The following is a 19,633-nucleotide window of genomic DNA, read 5'->3' as shown; positions in this document are numbered from 1 at the left end:
CCGGCTTGTCGGATCCTGGTTTTCTGGAAGAGGAGCCAGACACGGGCCAGGCAGAGTTTCTCCCCGGCCGGGCAGGCACAGCAGGGTGACGGCTGGTGCCTGTCCCCGCGCTGGGGGTCTGCTGTCACCTGCCTGTGACCAACATCTCTGACGTTTGTGCTGATTGTCTGGAAACTCAATTTATGCTGTTTCTGCCTGAGATCTACCCTGAGCTGAGTGAAAGCTGAAAAGGTGTACGAGCATCTTCCCTTCCGAGTGCCTGACCCCCGGAAAGGCAGCTGGCACCAGCTATCCATTTTTGCAAATACTCCTCATCTGCTCCCAGCTGTTCCCAACAAAATCCTAACGTGCAGTGCCCCTTGGGTCTCAGCAGATCGCACCTTATGCTCTCAAACCGTTTAAAAGCTAGCTCTAAATGGTTAATGATTTCTTTGACCATCATTCTGCCCATATAATGGCACAGCACCTGACAGATTTGATTTAATTTGTTTCATACATCTAATAGCTGCAGCACTGTACTACTAAATCAGAGAGGAGGACCACATTTCTTAATGCCTTGCGTGTCTTTTACACATGGACAATGACTGAAAACTAAAGAAATGTGCTTTCTAATCAGTACAAATGATCTGCTTGTCGGTAGCTTTCTGCTGACATTTGCCAAAGTGAACCTTCTTCCTAAGATCTAGAGTCATTTGCTGCCAAAGAATGTGTGGTCTTCAGGTTTTCCTGAAAAAATTAATAAATGGATTCCCTATTGTCATTTCACCAATATGATTCATACTAACTAGATTATCCAAATACTACTATTTTTTTTTTCTTTTCTTACACCTTCCAACACACTCCATTGGATGGCTCCTCTCAAGTCAGCAAGAGTTTGGTTTTTAAAAACTGTGGAACTGAGCAACATTTCTGGGAACACATGATATTGAAACAAAAAGTAATTTGTCGTTACTCATTTTACTGTATCTGCTTAACCTACGTAATGTTACCTGGACACGATTTAGCCCAGCAAAGGACAATCTGTAAACTTTAAGTCAAGCAATCTCAAATAAAACTCCCCTCTTTTGTATTTGTTTCCTGTGAAAATTCATGTGAGCAAGCTTAAGACCTGGAACGTTGGACAAACCTATCAACTTAATACAAATTACACAACTGCTGAAAACAAAGTTTGCTTTTGCAGCTGTAGATATTCATAACAGGAACCTACTCAAGAAAGCAGCAGCCCTGCAAGGATGCTCCAGGTGTGCCAGCCCTCAGACCAGCTCTGCCGTATGCTCAGAATGCCTCCCAGCAGCACTTGGAATAAAGACTCAAAAGAAAACCCAGCGTGGAAATCAATACCTGGCTTAGCTTTTTCATAACCAAAGAAATAAATGTTAACAGTGAACAGTACGTTGTTATGATGACTACATCATTAAACGTTGGTCATAGCAATATTGACATGGCACTTACAAGTAAATTGAGATAACCATCGATGTGGTTATTCCTACCATTAGAAGCACATAAACCTGAATACCCTGCAGCCAAATTCCACCGTTACGGATGTTCTTAAATATGTGAATACATACAAGCATGTCTGTTGATTTAAAGAGAACAACAGTGCTCAAGAACAAGCGGGATGCCAGGTCACCCTGAAGCTGCTCCCGTGGAGCCCTCCTGACGAGGCAGGCGGAGGTAAGCAGCAGCAGGAGTGCACGAGAACCCTCTCCTGGTACATGCACCCTCCCCAACTCCTGCAGCTGCTTGGGGACCTTCTGGGACAGATGCTGCATCTAACCTTTTGTCCATAACAGCCACCAATGGGCCCTTCTTCCACAAATTTAAGTACCTTTTTCTTTTTTCTTAATTGATGACACACTTTGACCTCTATCACCTGAGATAATGAGTCCCTCAGTACATACAGTGCCAAACCTGTTGCTGAATTATCTCACTGGCTCCCCCCAGCTCTCTGTGGGTCCGCTTCCCTGCATCATCGAGGTTGTGCAATTCCCTGTATCCCCCTTCACAATCCCGTTGCCAAACTGAACCCTCCCAGAGCACCAGCTCAGACAGCAGTGCATGCGGTGGGGTAACCCAGCTCTCAGCTTGGGTTCCGCTCCTGCTTCTCTGGCTTTCCTCACCTGCATGTACAATTTTTCTTTCCCCAGTTCACTTTTGGACTGGGTCAACTGGGCAGCAACTTTGAGAAGTGAGAGTGCTGGGCCACCACACCAGCTCCTGTACCAGATGAGTTTAGGTCTGCAGAGACAAACTCAAGTCTTTCCTTGAGCAGGAACCAATCCATATCTTTACAGTCATCGTCTAGACTGCTTTCAGTCCTACTGGGGCACTAACCTCTCTTTCAGGGGAAAAACTGGATTTAAGAAAGTGTACTAGAGACGTACGTACCACATCCTGCAGCATAAATCCCTTGTGTAATTGTTTTGCAGACTTCTCAGAAATCTACGATTTGCTAAGGTATTTAAAGCTGAATTAAAAATACCATGATGAAATTTCAGTTTCTATTTCTTCACCACACTATAAAGTGTACTTTGCATAACATTTGTACAAGTCACCACAAAATAAGGTTCCTGGCTTTGTATATACACACACTTATAGATGTAAGAGCAGTCTAATCCCCCGACGTGTATCTGTTGTAACCTCCCTTACTTAAAGGTATGGCCATACATTCACTCGGTTCTTAACCAATGAAATCAGAGGCACTATTCTGGCACAAGGAGGTAATGCTGTAGAGTAGAGGAATGCTGTGAGCATGGCTTTTTCACAGACCTACAAACACACAATGATGATCACTCCCCCTTGCTAGTAACAAAACAGCACAGACTTGAGCTTTGCAGATACATCTGAAAGCACACCAGCTGGTTAAAAATTAAACTATTGTCTGAGGCTTTTCCTATTATACATTTTCTTGAGACACTACAACTCCTAAATGAGCTTACCACATTTCTGGCTGAAACTAGTTTTGTATTAATTGAAATTTTCATCAGCGATTAGCATTTCAGCTCATAGGTCAAGCATGAAGCATAAAACAAAGTACAGTAGCAACTGGGCTGGATGACTGGGAATGACGGCGTGTCAGCCACGCACAAAAGAAATAAAAGCAGGTTGCAGTTTGTTTTCAGATGAGACTGCTAATGACAGCCCCCTCCAATGGAGGCAATGGAAATTCTCCTGAATTTCAAAATGAATTTGCGGCAAAGGCGCTTTCTTCTTTTGTATGCTCATTCTCCCTCTTTCAAAGCACAAAATAATAGCAAAGCCATGAGACTTCTCACGTTAATAAAAAAAACCATGCATTATAGTAAAGCAACACCTCCTCGGAGAAATCCTGCCTCACCTTGCAACCCCTTTCTGAAACCCAGCTCATGCCACAGTTAGTTTTAGCCATTGCAGCTCCTGCTCGGCGACACATCGACACATCACTCAGCAGACACAAAGCCAGGCAGAGCCCTATTGAATTGGAAATGTGGGCAGGGGATCTGCCAGGCAGAGCTCCTTCCAGGCCTGGAGTCTAATGAGATTGCTCATTCAGCATAAAGCTCAGCGAACACAGCATACCCCCCTCCCAAATGCATCCACACCGGCTCCTCGAAAGCCTGCCATGGGAGAAACTCTGCACTTTATCAGGTACTAAAGAGGGGGAAAATTCACAGCACCCAGCACCTAATGGGCTCCATTCGAGAGCATGGTGTGCTCGTGGTATGGGAACAATCCCCGTGCCAGGAAAATCATCTGACAACCGAAACCACTGCAGAGCAATGAGGGTTCCACTTGGTGTTAGTGATTTTCACAGCATGGGCTTGTGTTTACTTGAGAGCTCTCTGTGCAAGCAGCAAGGTGACAATATGAACAGGAGGGGGGAAAAAAAAAAGGGGGTATTTAATTGCAAATGAATTACCTCTATAAACAGCAGAAAACAGCTGGTATTTCCACTTGACCCACTAGGGATCATCTTTTCCTGATGCATCCCAGACAGGTGAACTCATTCACTATGTGCACCACCAGCGAATACTGTCAAATATCAACAATCCCAAATCTGAGCCCACTGCTTCATTCGTGCCATGCAAAATGCACACTCACAGCCCTTCTCTGCCTCACGGACTCAGGGGAGGCTCAGCATGTTCCCAAGATCCCGAGAGGAAAATCCTGGCAGGCTTCACACACGAAATCTTAAAACCAAAAAAACCCTAACGTCAAACCTGAAGCAAATCTCCTTCGAGATCAATTTTATTCTTGTATCTCAGCACAATAGCACTACAAGATAGTGAAAGCCATTGGAACACTGTGTGTTTCTAATTTAAATTGCAGTCAGTGACTCATGACAAGGAAGAGTTTCACGGCAAGCAATCTCCTGTACATTCTGCCTTCCTCTGGTTTTCCCTCCTTCTGTGTAATAAGAGAGATTAGCTCTTCCAGCTTCGTGGAGGATCTCACAACGTTTGCTTTTCCTGATAAGTCAAGGCCATTAAGCTTCCAACATTTTCCACATTACTAGAGATACAAGGGATTACTTAAAAAAAAAAAAAATATTAAGTGAAATGTAATGATTTAACTACAGACACTGCCATGAAAAAGCATTTAAGGATGGAAGTTAAACACCAGCCATGTCTCTGCAGGACAAATTCCCAAATCCTGGCATGCCCTGCCTGGGGAGGGAGCACCTCCTCGCAGCCTGACATTGCGCTTTGCTTTTACGGGGGATCCACATTTACCAGTGGGATATGCAGCCTCCCAAGGAAGAAGTACCAGAGGAATTCACTTAGGGCAGTAACAGCAGTGTTTGGCCCCATTTATGCGTTAGGAAGTCTAAGCACTAGAGCAAACACGAGAACATAAGACAGGAATGGATATTTCATCCTTATCCTGCATTTCCTATTTTCCTAGTGTTTACCTTAGATGCTGGAGTCTACAGTAATTTCCTTTTTCCATTAACAACTTTACAGCTAAAACAACACCAATAAGCTTAAAGGGAAACACACATGCAGAAACCCACATCCATGAGATGCTCTTGTTCCACCTGCATTCTTAAGAGCCATTATGATCCCAGCAGAGGCATGAGAAATAGATGGGACAAGTTTTTGGCTGGTATCTCCAGGGAGGAAAGAGTTTATAATCTTAATAGAAATTCCGGACACGTTCTTCTAAGTAGCATAATGCTACAATTTATCTGGTCATCATTTTGTTTCAATAGCTTCTGTTAATGGAAACATTTTGTACTTTCAGGGGAACCAAGCTGTTGATAAGGTGAAGATGATTTCTGAGCACAAGCAGCAGTTTTCTGCACATGCTCATGTAGTTTTACATGAGTAAGAGAAAGGCATCATTCAGAACACATCACAATGATTTTTCAGCTGCAACATTTGCTTCTCTCCATTAATGCCTTTTTTTCAGGGTACTGAATCAAAACTTCAGTCAACTGCACTGAAGACAGTTGACTGACAATATATTGAATGTATCTTCTGTAGCTGTGAAAGAAAGGGGAAAGACTTTGGAACTGTTCTTCTCTGTCCTGGTTCCACCCTCACCATCCCTTTCACTACCAGCAAGATGCAGAAAAGCAGTCAGTGACTGCAGGATTTCCAGGTGATCACACAGAAGATCTTTCATTATACAGATCACATAAACATGATATATTTTAAGGCACAGTTGATGTTTAGAGATACAATTTTACTTGAGCTAGTTGCCTAAGCAGAGAATAACAAGAAAGCAAACATGCAGCAAAATACACTATCCAAACAGTCTAAAAGTCTCAAAACCCATAAGATAACTCACCTATTTATTAAGTACCTGGAGCAAAATGTATTGAAGGACACTGGGCAAAACTAAGCCCATTCCCTCAGCTAGCCAGTGAGAATTTGGGAAAGTGTCTCCTGAGACCAGACAAGTAGGGTTAGAGACAACCTGGAGGTAGTGCCCACCAACTACATGGATGTAATTACATCATTACTTTTCCTTTCTCTTTACTTCTGGTGTTTTGCTTTCGCCCACTACAGTACAACACGTGCACCCAAACCACACCACTAAATAGGCAGTCCTGTTCCAAAAGCTGGAGCTGCTCCCAGCTCCCCATGATGGGACTCATGAATGCTGAGCACAAACACACCGTATTTTCCCCCATCCCAGTTTTGGAAAAACCTGAACTCCACCTTGCTAGAAATCGAAGTAAATAAAATTAAATTATAAGTAAAATAAACATACAGCAGGAGGGAAAAATCTGCTTGAATGACTAAAATCTGTTGAAGTTATGCAAAACGTTAAGGAGAATCTTAATGCTGAATGTCAAACACACAGAACCATGGTCTGGTCTGCATTACCCATTCCGTCTGTAACACAATGTTCTTCAGAACAAGTGTGACTTTTGCTCACCAGCCCGTCTGCAGATGTATCATACTAATCAATTACATGCACACTTGGAAAAAGCGCTCTTCATGTCATACACAAGAAAACTGTATTACACACTTCATACAGTGCTTCTATAGCATCACACATGTTCTATCTTTTTCTTAAAAAAAAAAAAAAAAGAACAAATGTAGAAATCATAAATGCTGTTGGTCATATTATTTTCTACTTCATTTGTATTGCATTATGTGAACAGAATCACTTTATTGCCCTCTAACTGTTCTCTTACACCACTGATTATGCACCTTCAAAAGGCTAACCAGAAAAATGGCTAAGAAAATCATGGAGAGGAGTCAGTTATGAAAAAGACAAGAACTGCACAATAGCTTTCATTCACTTCACTCCCAAATACCTCTGACTTCTGCTTCTTCATGCTTCTCCGCAGCCAGCTGTCAGCGTACAAAGGTCCCCAGAGCACAGGAAAGACTAGTTGCATGGCTTCACTCCTTACAGATCTGAGCATTTCAAACAGCTCTCCCCAGCACACACAAACGCAGGGACACCTCACGCTCTTCGGGCTTGTCCAACCCAATTGCCACGTCCATTAGGTTCATCCCCTTGGGGCAAACAACATCATTTATTATACAGCTGAACTGCTTCTGGAAGCCTGATGGATTACCCAGAAAATGTGCCTATATTATTATAAACATTTCTCGTTAAATGAATAGCATGAACCCTTCAGAGGTCCGGGGCACAGCGTCACAGATCAAGAAGGGGCAAAAGGAACTCACAGAGAGTCTGATACTAAATGCAGAGACCTGCCCACAGCCAGGGCAGCTCCCTGGCACGAGGGCACAAGGCTGAACCTGCTGCACTGAGGAGCCACGGGATTACGTAGAATTTAGGCACTGAATGCTAGAATAGAACTGATCCTGTACCTACCAAATACTGGTTTAGTCTACATGGCAGAAAAACCAATGGGAGTTTGTACATCATTAGACCTTGTACATCCAAAATAGAGGTAACAGGAGCTGGCAGGTGATGCGCTGACTCTCTTGACACTCTCCTCTCAACTTCTTGGCAACTGTGTAAAACTCCCCAAGCCTGAAGCATCCTGATTTTCCACAGTGGCAGAGAAGAAGCTAACAGCTACTGAAGACGTTGCAATGTAAAAATGAAAACCACTTCTGCAATTACAGTACATGCCCTCTGAGCTTCTCCCTCCACTCTCCTTTTTCTCCCTTTATTTAGCTGAAGTTATTTAAAGGACAGAGCTCTGTTTAAGCAGCTGCTGCCACAAGTAGCTGGCCCAAGCAGCTCTTCTAATTAAATATTTGCTGCTGTGCAAGTTTTATCTCCCCTTCTTGCTATCCTTGCGGACAACATTTTTTCTTGCAAAGATAACAGGTCTGCTGAGCAGCCTCTGCCTGCAAGCCCTCCTGCGCCCCAAGCCCCTACAACGAGGCAAAGGCTCCACAAAAATTAATTCTATGATATGCACCGTGACATTTGCTATCATGGGCATTATCAACAATAAGAAAAAGCAACAAAACTTATTGGGATAATTAATAATAATTATTAAATTATGTCATTTACATAATCAGACTTTAGTAATAACTACGGCATATCTCTCACAGCACGGTAAATTGGCAGGACACTTTATAAAGGGATATTTTTTTTCACCATCTCTCCCACCAATGACACAAAAGTAGATCAGGTGAACGATACCACAACACATACCAAGCAGGTTTGCAGAGGGGATAGAAATAGAGATGAGTATCACAATAGGAATAAGAGAATTCTTGAGAAATATGGATTTTAATCAGGTTCCTTTCTCTTAAAATTTCTTCCTAGCCAGCAGCCAGGCACAGCAATGCCTCGTGATGCTTCATGGTATTTCCCAGCCCCTGGGATCAGCGAGGCACTGGGTTTACCCTACCATATGTGTTAACAGAATTGTTCCCTCTGTTCCTCCCAGCAGGTGACCCTGGGAATGGCATTAAAGGCAAATGGGTTGAACAAATACCAGTAAAGGGCTGACGTGCTTGGGGAGAATTTGCTTTCCTTCTGCCAGCTCACAAAGCAGATGCGCGTCTCAGTGTCTTGGCTCTTCCTTACCTGGTTTAAGCAAAACTCAAAGATTCTCACCCATTTCCATACTGGAAACGACAGAGCCAACTCAGTGTGGAAAAAAAAAACCACTATCCATTAGACCCAGTTTGACACTGGAGGTAGAAAAGGTAAATGGAAGAAAAAAAAATTAAATGCTTTTTGAGCCAAGATGTTTCAGCGTTGGGCACTGACACCCATGGTACTGCGCCATGCAGAAATGAGAGCAGCAAGGGATGAGGCTGAAGGGGCAAGGTGCTGTGAAGCCACACAGAGGAGCACAGGACTTGGAGTGCGAGAAGGAGATGGAGAGAGAAAGTCTTCAGGAAAACAAGAGTCAGCAAGAGGAGTACATGAAGAAATTAGACCAGACACCAACAAGCCTGGAACAGCTATGTGGGGCCTCAAAACAGCTGCCGTTAGATGTAGATGAGTGAGTGAGCAGATCCTGGGAGAGGGCTGATTCTGTCAAAATAGCAGGGAATGTAGACGAGCAAGGGATCGGTGCTGTGCGGAGACAGGCAGGGCAGGGGCTTGGGAGATTTTGTGAGTCTGGAGCAGTAACTCACTGGGGAAGAAATGAAAGAGAGACTGGGTCTCAAAGCACTGAGCAGGGAACTGCAGATCCCCCGACGGCGATGGCACTCACTGGGGATGGGAGAGAAGCAGCTCACCGCGGCACAGCACAGCAATGAATCCTTCATCCAACAGAGTATTTCAAACCTGCCTGAACACTCCAAGCTGTGAAACACAGTGGGCATTTATTTCAAAAAGAAAGACTAATAGCACCAAGCACATCTTCCTTTTTTATATATAAATGAGATATATTAAGACAGACAAGATCATATGAGTTATTCAGTTGCATCAGTACACCGGCACAAGAGGACTCAGCACTCACTCTGATCTACACCAGACCGTATCCTTTGAAGTTGGAATAGATGCTCCTGACTGACGTCGCCTTCGCTGGCAAAAAACACCCTGATCTTCTGTTTCTATGGGAAACCTATCAGATTCCATTCATGTGCCAGATCTCTTCCCTGTCTTTCCAGCTCACAGAAGCAACTAGCAAAGCAAAGCAAAGCAGGGCTGGGGGCACTCGCTGTTATCCATCTCAGGAAAACCCTTCTTGGGGGGATTAATTCATGTGATTTATATGGTTCATAAACATCACCAGGTAACTGCAATTCAGTGTTTCCTGAGAGGAACAGGAAAGGGCAGTATCCCAATAGTTCTGCTTTCCTCACATCCACTCGTCAGGCAAGGCAAGTTCGTTAGCATCCTCCTGGGCACCAGGCGGGTAAGTGCACACTGGCTCATTCCTCAAATCAGTGCAGAAATCAGGGAGTCTGAGAGCCACTATAAAACACCCTTTACATTTGGGAGTAGCCAGGGAAAAGAAAAGAAAAGGAAAAAAAACCAAAACCAAAAAAAAGAGTGGAGTGATATCTCCAGGGAGACTCCCACCTCTAACAGACTTCACCAAAATCTGAGTGCTATCAGGCTGGAAGCACCCAAGTAAAGACAAGTTTCCTCGTTCAGAGGTAACGCCTTTGGCAGCTGTTGATTCAGGTATATGTTAAGTTTCTGTTCCCTAATTTTGTCTCCTTTTCTTTTGTAGCCGTGTTTCTAATTTTGCAATTTTTGCTTTATGAGAGTGAAAGCTGTTTTCATTCCCAACTCGTCTAATGTTTCAACCGGCTCACACGCACTCGCTGGGTGTCAGGAATGCTGCTTTCACACTCAAAGGAATCACTGTTTTCAACAAATACTTTAAACCTCTATAATCCAGGACAAGTTTGGGCATCCCGAGCGTTCGGGAGTGGCTCTCACTGCAACGTCAGCTACCAGCAAGCTGCAGGTGCGGAGAAACCCTCCCAGGAGCTGGTGGTTCTCCGCAGCACCACTTCTCCCTCTCAGAAGGGACAATCCAAAAAACACCCAGGCTGCAGCACAGCGTGGCTCACCCACCTTCGCACCTCATGGACTGCTGTGTAGATGGGACCAGCGTGGCAGACCGTGTCCAGGTGTGAAGCAGGCTGAGCCTAACCTGACACCTGTCTGACGTGACAGGTCAGCAGCCTGTGGAAGAGCCGAGGGGGAGGCATACCACCCTGGAGGACTCAGCCCAGACACAGCCTCTGCTCCGGGGCTAACCGCCACTGCTGCAAAGCCTCTCGGCAGCGATTCAGCAATGCACAGTCAGGAGGGAGGCTTCACCTCTCACCAGCAAGCTGGCACTACCTGTGCCCCAGACTTCGCCGAGACCAAGGGCCAAACGTGACCTGCCGGGAGGAACGAACCGCCCTGATCCCCAAGTCATTTCCCTACAGGTGACGGAGCCTCCCGTGGGTGCCAGGCTCCCAGCGTGGCCGCCAGCCCACGCATTACCCACTCCAGCAGGTCTGCCTATAAATGTTTCACTAATCCTGAACCACAGAAAGGCTTAAAATACCTGTCAGTCACCCTGCCTCCCTGCTGGCCTCCCCGCCGCCCTCGCAGCCTTGCTGGGAGGATTGCTATTGAGATTGCAGTGCTGCCAGTGTGCTGCAGAAAATTAAACCCCAGCCGTGGAAACAATAGCTATTACAAAGTGTGTAATCAGCAGGAGATGGGATGAATGTTCGTAATTCCAGGCCGCAGAAAGTGTTTTTAAAATGCCTTTAGTCTCATCCATACTTCTTTAATATTTTTCTGCCTAATAGCTGCATTTTACAGCTAGGCCATAATTTTATCGAGGTACAAACTTTTACAATACAATGTCAAGCTAAGTACAAATTTCTGCAGTATAATGTCAAGCTATGTGGTAAAGTCAAGTAAACATTTGTAGTAATTATATGCCCAGGAGATTTCATAACATCATAGAATTAAGCAGCAGCTCAGTAAATTATATATCACTTGATCTGCAATTGCCACATCTCCAGCACAGAACCTGGCTTCATCTACACCAACCCTGACACGGCACATCAGCACGCCGTGCAAACCTGTCAGGCCCTTATTGTGCACTAATATTAGTTACCACCTTATATTGTAATGTTTCTTTTCAAAGAATTAAAGTGCAGGTTTATTGTGCTTTCTTTTAAAGAGCAAACACAACCCCAGCTAGTAAAAAGAGGCAGTTTTCTTGCACCGTGGGATTTGCACTAGAAATTGTTTCCACATTTCCTTCCCTACAAAGCAACTGTTCGAAGGGCCTGGCACGATGCAAAGGTGATGGTAAGTCCTAATTCCAACAGGGTGTCTGCAAACATGCAAATGCTGCAAGGAGGTGCAGCCTCACGGCGTGCCCGGCCAGCGGCGGCAAGGCTCTTGCTGCAGACATACATTGCTAAAGCAGTTGGTCTGGCACAAAGCTCATTAAGTGCCCTGACAATCATTTTCATAAAGCATAAGCCAAAAGCTAGTGCCTTTCCTGTTGAAAACTTAAGGAATGAGAATGGTTCAAAAGATTTCCAATAAAGAAAATGCTGATTTATTTTTTTTAAAAAATATCTCTTTATAGACTACTTCAGCGATGCCAAGGTTACCAGTCAAAGTGATTACAAACAATTGACTCTATTAGGTATTTGAGCACAGCGATAAATTGCCAAAGCAGCTGCTGTATTTCGGCTCAGAGATGAGTGCCCTTTAGTGTTTGCTAAAGTGATTTCCTACAAAATCCATGTCATTTGTCAGGCCACTCCCTGCAAAGTGTAACATACTTGAAATCGTCGCAGATGCAACACCAGCTAATTCTGTTTTCTGAACAGAACCAAAAAAAGAGACGATGCTCAGACATGAACTCCTTTCCTATTTTACACCAGTTTTAAGGCAGACTATTTGCTGCCTCATGCATGCCCAAGTTGAGCAGCCCTTGGTGCCCAAACGGCACTGCCATGGGGCTCCTTGCTGCAGATGTGACTCCAGCCCTTCCAGGGGCGAGCTGAGCCGCAGCCTCGGCTTTGTACCATCTGACCTCTAAAAGGACGGGAGCAAAGAGATGGAGACACAGCCGGGGATGTGGACAAGCTGTAACAACAGTAAGCTCTGGTCTGACATGGGAATTTATCTATCAATTTATTAAATTTTGCTAGTAAATTTGATCCTGCTTCTAATCCTTTTGGTCGCAGAAGCGATGCACTGGAACCACATCTCTGAACAGAATTGACCTTAACACTCATGTACTGTTTTCTTTTACTAAATGACTAATTTATACTGTGCAGACTCCAATGCCACAGCCATCTGCCAAAAGGTGTACAAACCGTCTATATTGTAAGAGAGTCTATTAATATGTATTAAAAGTCATTAGAGTTGACATAAGCCATTTCTGTACATGAATATGAAAAATATTACTATTATATTTAAAACTTTCAACTAATCATGCATCACGGATTTTCTCACTCTGAGTTTATAATTTAAACCTTTAAATGTTTCATAGCAGCTTCATCAAACCAAGATTTCTTTTGCATGTAGAGCCGAGACAGCCCATTACAGTAACAAGAAAAAGAAAAAAGAAAACAATTAGGAACCTGTTCTTGGGAGAGGAAGGAAAAAAATAAAAAAGAAAGAGTAAAACTGGAATTATTTTTACATCAAAATAAAATAAATAAAAAAAGAAATAGCGTGCACCTGCTTCCTTCATTGTTTCATATTGGTCATAGTGCAAGCATAATGTATAACAACTTAACAACTATCCGAAAGGGCACTGATGCCCAGCAGACAGAGCAGCTCTGACAGATGACGAGCACCGAAAAGACAGACCAGAGGTGACGGCTACGTCCATAACAGGGCCAGTCCCGGTAAAAGCTGTCTAGGTATCAGATCCAATCCAGTTCACTAGTACAGCTTTGCTTCCTGCAGAGTGCAGGAAACATTCCCTAATTCTTATTGCACTCACAGTTTTAGGATTTTTACTCAGCACAGCTTATTTAAAACCTTGGGACTCAACAGCCTGAAGCCTCGGAGCCGCTGAAGCCCAGAGCAGGAGCACAAAGTCCCAGCTCTCTGCAGCAATGGTCCCCTCCAGGCTACCCACTCCTCCCAGCATTTGACATGATTGAGACCAATATTTCAAGGGATTTGGATACTCTGTTCACATTAACATAAGCAACCCGAGTGCCCAATCTCCAAGGGTAATTTGAAAACCCTGGAGTGGGCTTTTGGTTTTCTCTTTCTGTTTTGTGTATTTTCCCCAAGCACTGAGGAACCAGATCCGCTTATGAAAGCATTTATTAGGCTTGCTGAGCTGTCTTTTTCCCATCCCTGAGTTACCTTGTGTGAATGTTAATCACAGTCATTATACAGTTTATCGTCTATTAAATGCTTACTTTCATTCCCACACACACCCCCTGAAAAAAAACAGAACTAAAAAATTAAGGTCAGAAGAGAAAATGAAGAACATGAAGCCCCAAAACTGGAAGCCATTTCATAAGGAATCATTTCCAGAAATTCAGCTCCCTGCCCCACTTGGCGACATTCCTCATTTCCAAACTATTCCAACCACCTCTTCATATAATTGTCTTCAAAAGCAGCGCTAAGAGAGTGCGGTGATCTTCCCCATCAGGCAGATGGAAAGCTGAAAGACAGGGCAGATATTTTTGCGAGCAAATGCACAGCTTGGTAAGGGCAGGAGGGTTTCAGGTAGGTGTAATATCTGAAGTTGTTCTGTGTTCTTCCTAAGGGCGTGTGCAGGCTCCTGGAGCTCTCCACTGCATTGGACACGCATGCGTGGGAATATATGGATGAATGGATGTGGGTATGTATGCATGCACGTGAGAGAGAGACTGAGGTGGGCAGCAACAAAATCCTTCACTTTCACTTGTCCTGACCAGGCAGATTTGATTTCAGCTGTCAGAAGCAGGGAGGCAGGAGCACTGCCGTTCTCGCTGCCCAGCCGCCTCCCTCTCACACTCAGCCGCTCTAGGTAAGGTGACAACACCTAAACCACAGGAAGTCCGTATATTCAAGCTGGAGCAGCTGCCACAAGCATCTCTCCTGACACACACAGCATGCCCCAACGGGAGTGGGGCTCTTGCAGCAATCACGCCTTTCCCTGCAGCATCCCTCTCTAAAGGAAGATTTCCCAGAAAAGCAATGTGCAGGAGAGTTTCTGCTTTGCCTGAGTTTCCCTTCTTGCCTCTTCCAAGCCCTTCCCTGCTTAGCAATGCCCTCTGCAGCGCAAGCACAGACCTTCTGAACTGCTTGTCCCGCTAAAAGAATATTCCACTGATCTCATCTCAACAGATCAACAGGATGCCAGGGATTTTGGTAAAACTAGAACGAATCAAGTGTATATAACATATACATACAAGTGTATATAACTTGAAGTGTTTTGCCACCCTGGGTGCTAGCAGAGCCCAGGGCTGGGGCTCCCCCGTGCCCCCCCATCAGAGCCAGCACATGCTGGAATACAGATCTGAGCCAGTCTCATCCAAAATCCACTAATAAAAAGGCTTCCACATTTGCATTTTGCAGCATGCACAAAACCAGCCCTTGGGGGCCTCAAACTGCTCTCCATTCAAGTAGCAGGATCATCTCAGAGCAGGAGAGAAGCACCTCGACCTCAACAGGAACATGCTTTGTTTCTCTCCTTTTTGTAACACGGACTGTGATAAATCTGTCTCCTGTTTTAATTATTTCAACAAGATCTTTGAGGAGGACCTGCTTCCCAGTCTAGAGGTGCTTCTAAATCTAAGGTAGATGATTAACTAAACGATATAATTAATTAAAAGGTTCTATTAATCTCATTGCCATTTAAATCTTATTCTTCATATTATATATCCAATTCTTGGTATACCACTAAACTAATATTTCTAGCATGTAAGCCCTTGACAAATTAAAGATATGAAAAAAAACACCAAAACTCTTACCTTTGTCTGATGGTGACATATTTGCAAGCCTGTAATTTTTTAATAAATCAGCTCGAACAACAGCCACTTACACTGCTGCATCAGGAGAAATCTGCCACCCATAGGGTTTACTCCTCTCAAGACCTGAACCTTCTTCTAACACTGACTTGATGTGAGGATGACCTTAACTCCAGATGATGGAGCTTTAGAGGTCAAAGCATTTAAAGAGAGAGTGACCTTGCATTTTACAAACAATATACAGTTGGGATGTGAGTTGCAGCAAACAACGAACCTGTCACAGAAGCAAAACCTCAGATGACATAAAACACAGAGTCTGGTGCCTCAAAGCAGAAGAATTTGAATGAACGCAAAAACCTGTGAGGAACTGTGAGGATCCCTGGGATTCTTTCACGAGTCCAGATTTTTACCCTGGCCTTTCTTCCAGAGTCAGTGAATAACGCACGAACTATTGGGCTCTAAAATGCTGCTCATAAATTATTACATTTAAAGTTGCAAGGTGAACTGAGAGAGGGGACAGGGACAACAGAAACAAGTTTTTCTAAGGATCCGAAGAACTGCCATGTTTCAAGACTGAAATATATTCGTTGCTATGAATTGATGAGGTGAAAAATACTGCAAAATTAATGCATGCGTAAGAGCCCAGGCTATAAAATAAAGATGCTTCCTTCTTTGTTCTTTATTCCAAAATAATCTGGCGTAGTTTGTGCCCTGCTTCTTTTGGTGACCTGGTACCTACTCAATTTTCCAAAGTGGCTCATTGCCCTTAGCAAAAAAAATGCAGTTGAGTAAGGAATTCAAACATCCTATTACTGCATTCAGGATTTATGAATAAAGTACATGACAAAATTGTAATCATCCAGCTTTTTGCAGTGTTAGTTAAAGCAATTTACAGGACTGAAATACTGCAAGAAAACTAATTTAAAATGGACATGTGCTGAAGGACCTTTGGAGAAATACCTGGAGTAACCAAGAGACATCATTTTATAAATTCAGCATGGTAGCAAAATATTTGATCGTACAGAAAGCAAAATGTGCAGTTTCTTTCAGGGGCAATCGTGTATTGGATAAAGAATTATTTTTAACCTGGATGTGAGGAACTTATTACATGAAAACGCCCAGATGCAATACAGCATAAAACCATAACATCACCCTGTATGTGTCATTGTAGCTTCAGTGCAGTGAACTGCATTTAGATTATTAAATAGTTATTTTCCTCAGGATCTCGTGATCATTACATTCAGAAATCCAAAGGGGATGAACAAAAAAGGGCAATAAGAAAATTCATGGTATTAAGGACAGTGATGGCAGGCCTGCTCGCTCAGCACCGAGGACTGCGCTGATCCAGGAAGACCAGGACCCATACACAGGACCTGCACTGAGCCCTCACAGGTATCTCTAGTTTAGGAGGACAGCAAAGGTGTCACTGTGCTCTAGACTGCACATTCAGTCCCCAGATCCACAGGATGCAACTCGTACAACAAGACTGAACTACAGGCCCACTTATCCCATTATTCATAATTACTGGTTATTCATAATAAATTAAATCAAATTTTTTCCATCTGAAACCCCCCTGTCTCCAATATCCATTTCCCTATTACTTCTTATCTTCATCGGCAGAAATAAGACCAAACTTACAGGGACATACAATGACTTACACAACTAATGGTTATGGTACTTTGGTGTTAACTAGCAGGGTTTGGTTATGACTAGGTTCTGAGTAAAACCAAGACACAAAGAAGGTTTCATATATATGTATGAAGATTCTGCTCCTATTCTGTGGAAACAGGCCACAAAAATGCATACAGCATTCAAATGCAATTTTTATGTAAAATACTTGGTATTAAAGGACAATGGACAGTCAATGTTTTCAGCACACCCGCTCAGAAATAAATATGAACACATCTACCAAACAGAATAAAATCTGTAGGGGAGGAATTATGATAGAAAGTTGCATGGAAACTGGCTGGGAAGGATAAAGGAATAAGACAACTATCCAGACACAAAAAGGGGCTGTAAAGGTGGAAGAGAGGACACAAAGGGCTCTAAGAAAGAAATTGCAAAGCTGGTCCCTCCCACCTCAGCTACTGTTGTTGTATTATGACACACATATATATTATATATGTGAAACATATTTAAAAATGCATACATTCACCATATATAAATGCATATATTCACTATATATTCTGAACAACAAGCATCCCTCCTTAGCTCCCCACACGGCAAACCCCTCTGGCACACCAAGTGCACACAGATGGCCCAGGGCTTCTAACGCAGCCGTTCTTCTATACATCACACGTTTGAAACGTACTGAAAAAGCAGTTACCGAGGATTGGCCCAGCTTTAGGAAGAAGTTAGCCCAAAGCCAAAGCACCCACCAGAAGCCCGGTAACATTCTTGGTGCATAGGAGCAGCCACCCGCCAGGACAGGGGATGACAGGTCCCACCGCCGGGAGCTGCTGAGGGACAAACGGGCCAGGAGCAGCGCTGCTTGAGCAACCCGTACGCTCGTAAATTAAAGTGGTACAAGTAGAGAGCAGAGAGAAGACTTTTTGAGTTACAGCATATTAAAGGCTTACTGACATTGAAGTAATAAGAAATAATGAATATTTAACTTCCAGTTCATATTAAAAAACCTATTAATGTTTTATTTTATCATCCATAATGAAACAAGAAATTAGGCTCATGATTCCTAATGATATATATAGGGTGCACCAGCAAAATTGCTGGACCTAAACAAAGTGAGGACAGGCAGAAGCGGGCAGCTGAGCTCCGTGTCAGTCTGTGTTTCGACTCTGCCAGCGCTTCTCCTGCACTCGATGAAACGTTTGTGAGGGCAGAAGGTGAGCTCAGGAAAGAAGGAGGTGGATTACAAACCTCACGTCTGACCTTGTCACTGCAGTCCTTTGCTTTCCCAAACCATTGCAGTGATTTTAATTAAGGAGATGATCTTGGACAGGAGGCAGAAATTCAGATCCCAACCCTGACAGACTTTACAGGTCATCTTACTGAATCTTTTCATGGCCAGCCATGATGTAGCGTCTTCTTCCACCTTTTGGACACCTTCTCCATTCATATCATGAGTTCCTCAGGATGGAACCTGTGTGAAACGAGTACGCACCCTGAACTTGCCAGGGGATAGACAGGTCTGGTCTAATAACAATACATTTAATCATGGCTGGAAAGTACTATTTAAGCCTTATTTTGAACTGCACTTGTTAAAAATTTGCCAGAGGATCCAGGCTTTTAATTACAAAAGGCTGCTTGAATCAGCCCTGTACCAGTTCCTAAATGTTACATGAAGGTTTAACAGAAGAACGTCTGTGATCCTAGAAAAACAATGAATTAAAGTGCACAAAACCCAAGTAATATGAGTAAGTACCCAGGATACCCAGCAAGGTGAAATTACTGGAGTTCAGCGCCCTAAGAGGTGAGCGGGGCACACGCCTGCTGTGGCACAGCGCTGTGGGCACGCAGCTCCCGAGCCCCGTGGGCTACCCAGCACAGATGAAATGACACCAGAAAGCAGGAGGCAAGTGCAAGTGACTGCCACTCAGGTTCCTGACACTCCCTGCTGCTATAAAACCAGGGAGCTGGAGTGACTTGGGACATACAGAGGAGCTCCAGTCACGGCTCTAGTCTGGAGGCAATCAGCAGGAGCTGCAAGGGACGTACAGTAAAACACAACTGAGAGAAAAACTAGGATTTTCCTTTCTGGAGAAACCGGTGATAATAAGAAAAAAGCACTTCTCCAGCGTTTCCTTCCTCTTACTTCCCCACATGGTCTAACAGACGTGATAAGGTCACATCAATAGCATCGAAGCCCGACGCAGTGCAGCGTCCCAGCACAACGCACGCCTCCACCTCCTCGCTGAGTTCCCCCTGCCACAAGGAGCAAAACGGTTGTTATTTCTTACTCTGGTGCTTTTCCCTCTTTGAGTCCCATCAGGACCCCCAAGCAGCAAAACTGACACGTCACTGAAGAATGATCCTGACCTGCTGAAAATCCGGGGCAGTGCAGATAAACCAGCCTGGGGGACATGTCTGAATTCCAGATTATTGCAATGTTACTAACTGGGGTTCGGCTAATAGGGGTTTTACTGCAGTGCACTTCCCTGCTATACTTCAATCATTCAGCACATGACAGGGCCTACGAGTGCAGATCTACTTTGCATATACTATTACTTATCAAGAGCATTTAGTAATAAGACCCTCTGGAGAGCACATTATGAAAGATTATGGACTAATTTGACCCAAGATGTCTCTGGAGAATACTAGTGCTTCAGTGCAGAAGGCACGCATGACTGCTGCTACGTCTGAAGCCGAATCAATGACAGCTACTG

At 43.9% G+C, this 19,633-nt stretch overlaps 1 protein-coding gene across 15 annotated transcripts in view; it reads right to left on the bottom strand.

Moving 5' to 3' along the window:
• CHL1 (cell adhesion molecule L1 like) overlaps positions 1-19,633 on the bottom strand; it is a 149,513-nt gene that overhangs the window by 70,032 nt on the left and 59,848 nt on the right. The window contains exon 1 of one of the 15 annotated variants that reach the window (XM_080385333.1): positions 1,208-14,719. The exons of the other annotated variants lie outside the window; for them this stretch is intronic. The gene's annotated coding sequence lies outside the window, so the exon portion shown is untranslated. Of the gene's footprint in view, positions 1-1,207; positions 14,720-19,633 lie in introns of those variants that run through there. 15 annotated transcript variants of the gene reach the window in all.

The sequence above is a fragment of the Falco punctatus genome (genome assembly GCF_963210335.1).
Source record: "Falco punctatus genome assembly, chromosome: 4".
In the NCBI taxonomy this organism is placed as follows: Eukaryota; Metazoa; Chordata; class Aves; order Falconiformes; family Falconidae; genus Falco; species Falco punctatus.
Note: the sequence above shows the minus strand (reverse complement) of the source record. Positions and strands in the feature narration are given on the sequence as shown.